General features: G+C 41.3%; 1 non-coding gene across 1 annotated transcript; it reads left to right on the plus strand.

Annotated features, from left to right (window-relative positions):
- The first annotated feature begins 375 nt into the window (after nt 1-375).
- On the plus strand, nt 376-482 carry LOC127683804 (U6 spliceosomal RNA). Its single transcript, XR_007977608.1, has one exon. It is a non-coding gene; the product is annotated as a U6 spliceosomal RNA (small nuclear RNA).
- Nucleotides 483-11,334: the final 10,852 nt, after the last annotated feature.

The raw sequence follows: 11,334 nt of genomic DNA on the forward strand, positions 1-11,334 counted from the left end.
CATGAGATGGTCCAGAGGATTAAAGTGTTTGCTACCAACTGTGATGTTCTGAGTACAATACCTGTGACCACATGGTAGAAGGACAGGTTGACTTCTGTAAGTTGTCCTCAGACTTCCATGTACCATATTACATGATATATGCCCTATTACACACGTACACAAATCTGTACACATATACATACACTATAGTGAATGAATGGATAAATGAATGAGGAAACTAAACTATAGTTCTGAACATCTTTACTGTGGATACTCGCCTCTCAATGTTTCCTCAGCTACTGGAAGTGTGCTGGAGAGACAAGACATGCATAAAACATGAAAGATTGAGTCTCAGAAGGAGATGGTAACTAATGACTACTTAAGAACCACCAAATGGTGCTCGCTTCGGCAACACATATACTAAAATTGGAACGATACTGAGAAGATTAGCATGGCCCCTGAGCAAGAATGACACACAAATTCGTGAAGCGTTCCATATTTTTATAAAATTAACATCAAAAATGATAGGAAGCAATAACCACTACTCCTTAATATCTCTTAACATCAATGGACTCAATTCCCCAATAAAAAGACATAGACTAACAGATTGGATACATAAACAGGACCCTACATTTTGCTGCATACCGGAAACACACCTCACTGTCAAAAACAAAAACTACCTTAGAATAAAAGGCTGGAAGACAATTCTACAAACAAGTGGTCTCAGGAAACAAGCCAGAGTTGCCATTCTAATATCAGATAAAATTGACTTTCAACCTAATGTCACCAAAAGAGACATGGAAGGACACTTCTTGCTAGTCAAAGGAAAAATCCACCAAGAAGAACTCTCAATCCTGAACATCTATGCACCAAATGCAAGGGCATCCTCATTCATAAAAGAAACTTTACTAAAGCTCAAAGCACACATTGCACCTAACACAATAATCATGGGTGATTTCAACACTCCACTCTCCTCAATGGACCAATCAGGAAAACAGAAACTAAACAGGGAGACAGTGAAACTAATTGAAGCTTTGGACCAATTGGATTTAACAGATATATATAGAACTTTTCAGCCCAAAGCAAAAGAATACACCTTTTTCTTAGCACCTCATGGTACCTTCTCCAAAATCAATCATATAGTTGGTCACAAGACAGACCTCAACAAATATAAGAAGATCGAAATAATCCCATGCCTCCTATCAGATCACTATGGAGTAAAAGTGGTCTTAATAACAATAAAAACAACAGAAAGCCCACATACACATGGAAACTGAACAATACTCTACTCAATGATACCTTGGTCAAGGAAGAAATAAAGAAAGAAATCAAAGATTTTTTAGAATTTAATGAAAATGAAGGCATAACATACCCAAATCTATGAGACAACAATGAAAGCAGTGCTAAGAGGAAAACTCATTGCTTTGAGTGCCTCCAAAAAGAAATTGGAGAGAGCATACACTAGAAGCTTAACGGAACAACAGAAAGCCCTGGAACAAAAAGAAGCTAATTCACCCAGGAGGAGAAGAAGACAGCAAATCATCAAACTCAGGGCTGAAATCAATCAAGTAGAAACTAAGAGAACCATACAAAGGATCAACAAAACCAGGAGCTGGTTCTTTGAAAAAATCAACAAGATAGATCAGCCTTTAGCCAGACTAACCAAAGGGCACAGAGACAGTATCCAAATTAACAAAATTATAAATGAAAAGGGAGATATAACAACGGAAACTGAGAAAACTCAAAAAATCATCAGATCCTACTGCAAAAGCCTGTACTCAACACAACTGGAGAATCTTTTGGACAATTTCTTAGGCAGGTACCAAATGCCAAAATTAAATCAGGATCAAATAGATCATCTAAACAGACCCATAACCCCTAGAGAAATAGAAGGGGTCATAGAAAGTCTTCCCACCAACGAAAAGCACAGGACCAGATGGTTTTAGTGCAGAATTCTATCAGTCCTTCAAAGAAGACTTAACACCAATACTCTTCAAACTATTCCACCAAATAGAAACAGAAGGAACACTACCCAACTCCTTCTACAAAGCCACAATTGCGCTGATACCAAAGCCACACAAAGATCCAACTAAGAAAGAGAATTTCAGGCCAATTTCCCTTATGAATATCGATGCAAAAAATACTCAATAAAATTCTTGCCAAATCCAAGAACACATCAAAACGATTATCCACCATGATCAAGTAGGCTTCATCCCAGGGATTCAGGGATGGTTCAATATATGGAAATCCATCAATGCTATCCACTATATAAACAAACTCAAAGAAAAAAACCACATGATCATTTCATTAGATGCAGAGAAAGCATTTGACAAAATTCAACATCCTTTCATGCTAAAAGTCTTGGAAAGGACAGGAATTCAAGGCCCATATCTAAACATAGTAAAAGCAATATACAGCAAACCGGTAGCCAACATCAAACTAAATGGAGAGAAACTTGAAGCAATCCCACAAAAATCAGGGACTAGACAAGGCTGACCCCTCTCTCCATATCTTTTCAATATAGTTCTTGAAGTCCTAGCTAGAGCAATTAGACAACATAAGGAGGTCAAAGGGATACAAATTGGAAAGGAAGAAGTCAAATTATCACTATTTGCAGATGATATGATAGTATACTTAAGTGACCCAAAAAGCTCTACCAGAGAACTCCTACAGCTGATAAACAATTTCAGCAAAGTGGCTGGTTACAAAATCAACTCAAGCAAACCAGTAGCCTTTCTATACTCAAAGGATAAGCAGACTGAGAAAGAAATTAGGGAAATGACATCCTTCACAATAGCCACAAACAGCATAAAGTATCTTGGGGTGACTCTAACCAAACAAGTGAAAGACCTATATGACAAGAACTTCAGATCTCTGAAGAAGGAAATCAAAGAAGACCTCAGAAAATGGAAAAAATCTTCCATGCTCGTGGATTGGCAGGATTAATATAGTTAAAATGGCCATCTTGCCAAAAGCAATCTACAGATTCAATGCAATCCCCATCAAAATCCCAACTCAGTTCTTTATAGAGCTAGAAAGGGCAATTCTCAAATTCATCTGGAACAACAAAATACCCAGGATAGCTAAAAGTATTCTCAACAGTAAAAGAACTTCTGCGGGAATCGGTATCCCAGACCTCAAACATTACTACAGAGCAATAGTGATAAAAACTGCATGGTATTGGTACAATGTCAGGCAAGCGGATCAATGGCATAGGATTGAAGACCCAGAAATGAATCCACACACTTATGGTCACTTGATTTTTGACAAAGGAGCTAAAAGCATCCAATGGAAAAAAGATAGCCTTTTCAACAAATGGTGCTGGTTCAATTGGAGGTCAGCATGCAGAAGAATGCAAATCGACCCATTCTTATCTTTTTGTACTAAGCTCAACTCCAAGTGGATCAAGGACCTCCACATAAAACCTGACACACTGAAAGTAATAGAAACCATGTCCTTGAGGACATGGGCACAGGGAAAAAGTTCCTGAACAGAACACCAATTGCTTATGCTCTAAGATCAAGAATTGACAAATGGGACCTCATAAAACTACAAAGTTCCTGTAAGGCAAAGGACACTGTCAAAAAGACAAAACGTCAACCAACAGATTGGGAAAGGATCTTCACTAACCCTCTGTCTCTCTAATATATACAAAGAACTCAAGGAGGTAGACCCCCAGAGAACCAAATAACCCTATTAAAAAGTGGGGTATGGAGCTAAACAAAGAATTTTCACATGCAGATCTTCGGAGGTCTGAGAAGCACCTTAAGAAATGTTCAACATCATTAATCATTAGGGAAATGGAAATCAAAACAACCCTGAGATTTCACCTCACACCATCAGAATGGCTAAGGTCAAAAACTCAGGAGCAGCGGGTGTTGGTGAGGATGTGGAGAAAGAGGAACACTCCTCCACTGCTGGTGGGATTGCAAGATGGTACAACCACTTTGGAAATCAGTCTGGCGGTTCCTCAGAAATCTGGGTATGACACTTCCGGAGGACCCTGCTATACCACTCCTGGGCATATACCCAGAGGATTCCTTGGCATGCAATAAGGACACATGCTCTACTATGTTCATAGCAGCCCTATTTGTAGTAGCCAGAAGCTGGAAAGAACCCAGGTGTCCCTCAACGGAGGAATGGATACAAAAAATGTGGTATATTTACACAATGGAGTACTATTCAGCCATTAGAAACAACGATTTCATGAAATTCTTAGATAAATGGATGGAGCTGGAGAACATCATACTAAGTGAGGTAACCCACTTAAAAGATCTCAAAAGATCAATCATGGTATGCACTCACTGATAAGTGGATATTAGCCTAGAAACTTGGAATACCCAAGACATAATCCACATATTAAATGATGTCCAAGAAGAATGGAGGAGTGGCCCCTGGTTCTGGAAAGACTCAGTGCAGCAGTATAGGGGAATACCAGGACAGGGAAGTGGGAAGGGGTAGATGGGAGAACAGGGTGAGGGAAGGGTACTTATGGGACTTTCGGGGAGTGGGGAGCCAGAAAAGGGGAAATCATTTGAAATGTAAATAAAAAATATATCGAATAAACAAAAGAAGAAAAAGAACCACCAAATGGGTTGCCATTTCATATTGTATGCCCAAGGTTTAGGTGCCCATCGCAGTCTGACTGGCTGTAGACCAGAAACTCCCATGTGCCAATAAAAAGAGACGGGGATAAATGCAAGGTGTCTAACTTGTTAAATATATCAAACTTACCTGTCTTAAAGAGCTCTCAGATCTCAGGTCTGTGGCATCGTTTCTCATATCTAAAACCTCATGCTTTCTATATGTGCCAAGGTTAGCCTATAGGAAATCACAAGTGAAGACCATGTGCTACCTTAGCTTTAATCTTGCTTCTTCCTTTTCTCTTCTCACTGTCATAGCTACTGCCTTTATCATCCCTGGTGTTAGAAATCTCACAATGAGTTTGGCAAACTTACTCCTTCTGAAATATATAAGAATCTATGGGGTCAGTAGTGTTTTAAGTCAATTACACTTTATGGTAAAGAAGTGGCAAAATATCAGTCAAGATCTGGCTGTCAACATCTGGAAGTAAAGAAAGGTACAGGAGCAAATATTTGAATGCAAGCACCATGAACTGATGCTGCTCTAAAACTTCCCCTGTTCCTCCTTACTCCTGACACCAGGAGCCTCACTTTCTGCTCTGTACTATAAAAAGTCAAGCATTTTACTCTGACTATCAAGAAGAGAAGGGTTGTAAAAGAAGAGCAACGTTTCAGACCCTTCTTCCTGAGGTTGTCGAGTTTCAGAGTTCCCGTAACCTAAGAGATAGACATGTATCATAAACCCAGTAACTGTTCACTTGTCCAGAAAGTGTGGGGTCATATAATAGTTGACATGTATAATTCAAGCGAGAACAGTGTGATTTGTTCTTGCTGGATGCTCTGGGACCCCAAGTTCATGAGGGACATGGTCAGTTCTGTGACGGCTGGAGATAAGGAAGTTCGACTGAATGTTCTCTCTGCTTTCCAACTGACTGACCCCCCCCCTTGTTTGCACGTTCCACACCGCTGCTCTGCTAGATAATCCTCCCTTTAGGCAAGGATTGTGTGGCACGCCCTTGGATTCTAGGGCTCCCACATTACCTGGAACACATGGGATACCAAACAGTGCAATACAATGTTTGCAGAGGAGCAAACACGGTCCACTTTGCATTGTTTGGGTCCGGCAACATACCTTTTGTGGATTAAATATAAATCACAGAAATCTTGGACAAAAATAATTATCACACCATCACTAGCCTTGCACAGGTAATGTACTGGATTCCAGACACATGCAGGAAGAAGTGTAGTGGGAAGGATGCTCTGATTTCAGATTTTCCCATAATAGGTGAGAAACAAACAAGAGTGTTTTGGCATGTGTGGCTTGTCCAAGAGTTGGTCAGAGTTCCAGGAATCTGCAGAGGGAAGCTCCAGATGTGGTTATTTTAGCAAGAATTTCCTACAGTAGATAACTAGAGTTTAAAGTTGAAATGTTCTGCTATGACTATGCAGAAACCTGGGGCAGCACTTTATCCTATTCAAAATAACATAACTCCCCAACATTGAGATAGCCCCAGTCAAGCGAGGATATTAAAACACTTGTACCCGCCAAACACAACATGTAGCTTGAGTTCAGATATCGTCAGCTGATACTGGAAACAAATATGAGTGGGTAGACAGACAGATGGACCACAATGAAGAGAGTGTAGCGTAGAAAGTTTGGGACAGCTCCAGCACTCTGTACATCAGCCAAGTGGTAGAAGGTTTCAGCCTCTTATTGGAAGAGGTGGGATGCCTTCCCCTTGGGACATAGGAGCTGGCCCTTTGTTGCTGGAGCTGAGCTCATTTCTCCTGGGAGCTGTTCCTCTCTTACCATGTAACCTTTGACCTCACCATAGCTGACTCCTCTAGAGTTATCTAAAAGATTCCATATCCAGCACCCATGTATAGATCATTCTCTATCAGCCTCACACACAGTTTGAAGTTGGATGGCCTTTAGTTATTCTAAGAAAGGTAAAAATGGTCATTTTTTTCTCCTCATAATTGGAAGCAGGAGGGAACTGGGAATGGAGAGAGAGAAATTTCATTCTGGAGAGAATTTGATGGAACTTTGAGATACTATGAGAACAGCCATTGGCAGGACTCTGTTCTGCAGCAGACGCTCTACTCTTTATAAGGTAAATTAGATTCCCTCCATTTGGAAAAGAGGTTCCCAAGTCCTTCAAACAGTAGAAGGTCACATGATGCAGCCATCCTCACTCTCTAAATGCTTGTCCTAGAGGAGTGATCCCTCAAGGTTTGGTTCTTTCAGTTCTCCAAAGCAGCTGAGCGTGAACAAGTTATCCCTGGACAAGTTAGCATGGAGACAGGTTCACACCCAGAGCATGAAGCTCTGGCCGGTGAGCACGTTCCCATCCCCCTTCCTCCTCATGGTGTGGGCCTCGGCCTAGAGCAGACGATAAGGATTCATGAAAAGACAGAGCTTGAGTGTCAGGGCTGTGATGGGTGCTGCCTTCTGTGCACGCAGAACTCCTTTGATCAGTCTTAGAAATGTTTAAATTTTGCTTGCTATCTATTTTCTTTTTTACCACAGCATATCTATGTTATAGTTGGTTAGGTGGTTAACAGTGCTTGTTGCTCTTCCAGAAGACCTAAATTCAGTTTCCAGATGCCATAACCTCTCACAAGCTCCTGTCACTCCATCCCCAAGGAATCTATGACTTCTTCAGGTGTCCTGAGGATTCCTACACTACATGTCACTTACTCATATAGACATATGCATGCTCGCATGTGCACACACACACACACACACACACACACAGATTCACATACTGAGACAGACAGACAGACAGGCACACAGATACATGGATACACACAGAGAGAGACAGAAACACATAGAGAGACAGGGACAGAGAGACAGAGAAAAAGAGAGATGCAGAGACACATGGATATAGACAGACAGACACATTATATATGCAATATACAGAGAAAGAATGATAGAGTTAGACAAACAGACAGAGACAGACAGACACACGGATGTGCACACACAGAGACACACACATTTTAGAAATTAAAATAAATCCCCAAATATACTTGTCTGTATATTTGGAAGACAGTGGTTTTATGTGTTTTGTTTTTGTTTGTTTGTTTTGCCTTGTTTTGTTTTGTTGGCTAGACTTGTCTGTTGAACATTTTCTGAGAAACTGCTTAGACTGGGGAAGATGACCTTTGGCAGGGACAGTTTTACTCTGGTCCAACACTGATTAAAGAATTCAAAAAGAACCAGGCTGGTCACTAAGACCAGGCAGCAAAGTGAAGACTTAAATAACAAACGGTCTTTCTGGTCTTATTTCCGCCTATCCTGAGAACGTTTCTGCCTTAATTATCTGTGTACTTCAGCAGATACTTGATGCTACCAGTGGGCTTTTATTTCAAAATCCTTAAAGTAGTTGCACTACAGAACTATTTTCTCTGTTGGCTGTAATAAGATTGTTAAAGTTTCCTATGCAAGAAAATTAGCATTTTTCCCATAGTTTTTAAAAAAACCCCAAACTCTCTTTTTAAAATGAGAACTTACAGCAGATACCATCTTGTGCTTCTGATTTACTGCAACTTTTTTTTTTCTGGCTCATTTTTAAAGAACTCATTTACTCAAGGGCCTCTAGTGCAAGTTCATGTTACAAAATAGTTAAATTAGCTATACTTATGTTTATAGTATTTCAATGTTTACTTACAGTTAATTTATATGTCTAAATATAGTTAAATTATACAAATATGCTTAAATGAATTATAGAAGCCCCAAAATAAAACTCCCATGAAAGAGAAAAAAAGAAAACAGAAAAATGGTGTTTAAGTGCCTTCCCTCCCTGTAGGTCACAAAAGAGAACCAGAGCTGTCTAGAATACCTAGACACATCACTCTGGCTTTGGGAGAAAGCCAGTGGGAGCAGGTGCCATGGAGATACTTAACTGTGGGGTACTGTGGGTGCAGTAAAGATTTACCCACATCTTGGGCCAAGATGTCTCTCAGTAAATATTTATTGAGAGCTGGAATCTCCCTGTGTCCACATTAGCAATAACAAACTTCCTGCCTTGGGGCAGTACTTTGAATTGCCTCTGGATGCCACAAAGGACATGCAGAGTTCGGGGAGATGAGTTAATAAATAGTCCTTCTCACACAGAGCTCTTATCTTGACGTAAACTAGTGCATCACTCTTAGCCTTTCGGCAGACTCCATTTCCTCTACACGCATGACCTTTGACGTTCTCTGTCTGAAATTCCCTGTTCCGTGGCTTGGCTGTGCTCTGTTGTGTGGCCATTTTCTGTAATAGTAGTCTATTGATCTTGGCTCCAGGGAGAGTGGCTAGCTCATCAGCTATTACACTGACTGTTGTAATGCATGGATTATCTGAAACAACTTTTTTAAAAAATGAAGTTCAACTGGAGAAAAACCTTCCTGTTTTGTAACTCACCATCTAGAAAGAAGACTTAGGTTATTACATCGAAACATCAATGCTGGCCTGTCTTTCCCCCAGGGCATGCCCTGGCCACACGCGCCACACTCACAGGTACTCACATGACTGCAATACACCCTTTGCTACCAGTCCTTGCCTCCTGCTTTCTTTGTCCAAGCTTTGGATTTGGTTTTTTTTTTTCGAGACAGGGTTTCTCTGTGTAGCCCTGGCTGTCCTGGAACTCACTCTGTAGGCCAGGCTGGCCTTGAACTCAGAAATCCACCTGCCTCTGCCTCCCAAGTGCTGAGATTACAGGTGTGTGCCACCACGCCCGGCTTTTATTCAAGCTTTGTTAACTTAAAAGAGACCTTTTCTTTCTAGATGCAAACTTAAGAAGAGAGCTGCTCCTGGGCTTCCCTGATGCAGGCTGGTCCCAGGTAGCACTGGCTGATAAAAAGGATGGCTTACTTCTCGGCCTAACCTCCTGTGTAAAAATTTCACTAAAATGGGCCAGGCTGAGAGTGTTATTCTGAGGAAATCAACAAATGCCACCAATAAGCACACTTTCTTTCCCCCAAAGAGCTCATTCTTATGCATTTTCCAGTGGCATCGAAGGATACTACCTTGTTGTTTATGCAAGAGAATACAGTCCACGGTTAAATTGCTAGGATGACTGACTGCGTATGACTTTAAGAGTGCAGCTAGCCAATCTAAGCACTTCCTTTAGCCCTTCTGTTCTTCCTACTAATAGAGTTCTCTGCTTCTGTTTCAGTTCTAGCCTGGAGGTTTTGTTTTGTTTTGTTTTGTTGGTGGGAGGGAGAACCATCTCTGCTTTCAACACTGCAGACAGCAAATGGTTCTTAGAAAAGATGCTCCTGAGAGCAAGTGAGACAAGCTGAGTTGAAAAACTATCATGGAGCCTTAGTGAGATGGCCGGAGCTGAGCAGGCAACTGTAAGCCTTCCTTAGTCTACCTAGAAAACTAAGTATCTGAATCGCCGCCTTCTCTATGGCCCAGTGTTAGAACATTTATATTACTGTGACCAAACAAATAACTTAGAGGATGATGTTTTATTTTGGCCTCTTGGTTCAGAAGGTTTCATTCCTTCATGTCAGGGTGGGCTTGGCAGGAAAGATAGTCATGGTGGCTGGAGCGTGTGGCAGAGACTGTTCACATCCGGACAGGATAAGAATTCAGCAGACATTAATGTGCTTTGTCCTGGTAGGGTATGTCTCCTAAGATTTCCAGAACCTCCCAAAATAGTGTCACCAGCAGAGAGAGGGTTGGGCATTCAAAACAAGAGCCCAAGTAGGTCATTTCAAACTCAAGCCAAATGATTCCCCAAGTTACACCGAGACTATTCCATCTTTTAAAATGAGGAGTTTCAAGTTTGTATTTTGTTTCTAGCTTTACTTCCTTAGTTAAGAGTCGTGGCCAAGAATGGACTGTTTGTGAACCGGAGGTGAGGTAGCTGTCAGAAAGGTCCAGCAGCAATTTTAGGAAACTCAGTCTTGAACTCAATAACAGGACAGATGTCAAATGTCAGCAAGTGATGCTCCCAAAAGCCGCCAGCATGTGTTCATGTCTCATACGAGAACACAGGACTAATCCCCAGATGGGGGGGGGGGGCGGGTACTGTGCTGCTGAGAACCTCTAACTAGAGTGACGGCAAGCTACTACCATGAGGAAGAGCATGAAAGCTAAGGCCTCTCTGACCTTTACCATAGATTAATAATTGTAAAGTGAACTCTTGGTTTAAGTTATAACTTGTTAATAAGTAACCTGACTTCTTCCAAATCACAGGTAGAAAAATAAAGGAGGTGTCAAAACCAAGTAAAATCCTGTATATTGTTGAAGAGAGTCATCAGGAAGAGTTGGGGTCCCACACATAAATAAACTCACCATCAGGGAAGGACAGAGATAGCTGTTAGAACTGGAACTTCCAATAACAACGAAGCTCTATGAGTAACCCTAGCTGCAAAGGTTGTTTATGAATTTCATTTATTCCATGTTCCTGAAAGCTCTTAGTCATGGAGAAGTGCCTCCCCATGGCTTGGTCTGTGAGATGTTTGCCTTCAGCCTGATAACTGGAGTTCTGACCCCGGGAGGGGGTCGGGGGCAGCCTGCTTCCCAGAACAGGTTTTGTGCATGCTTTTCTTGCTGCCTTGGCTCGTGCCTACTATTAGCAATGCCAAAGACAAGATTATGATTTTGGAAAATGCATTCTTTTCTACCTACATGTGGCTAGTGACTTGCTTTTTTGAAGAAAGGCCCAGGGCATTACTGTTCTGAATGAGGCCTGGGAAGCAAAGGTGCTGGGAGTATCTTTGGGAAAAATGCCCAAGCCCATTTTAGTCTGTCCTCTGGGTGCTCCTGAGGTCT

Source organism: Apodemus sylvaticus, chromosome 4 (genome assembly GCF_947179515.1).
Source record: "Apodemus sylvaticus chromosome 4, mApoSyl1.1, whole genome shotgun sequence".
NCBI classification, from domain to species: Eukaryota; Metazoa; Chordata; class Mammalia; order Rodentia; family Muridae; genus Apodemus; species Apodemus sylvaticus.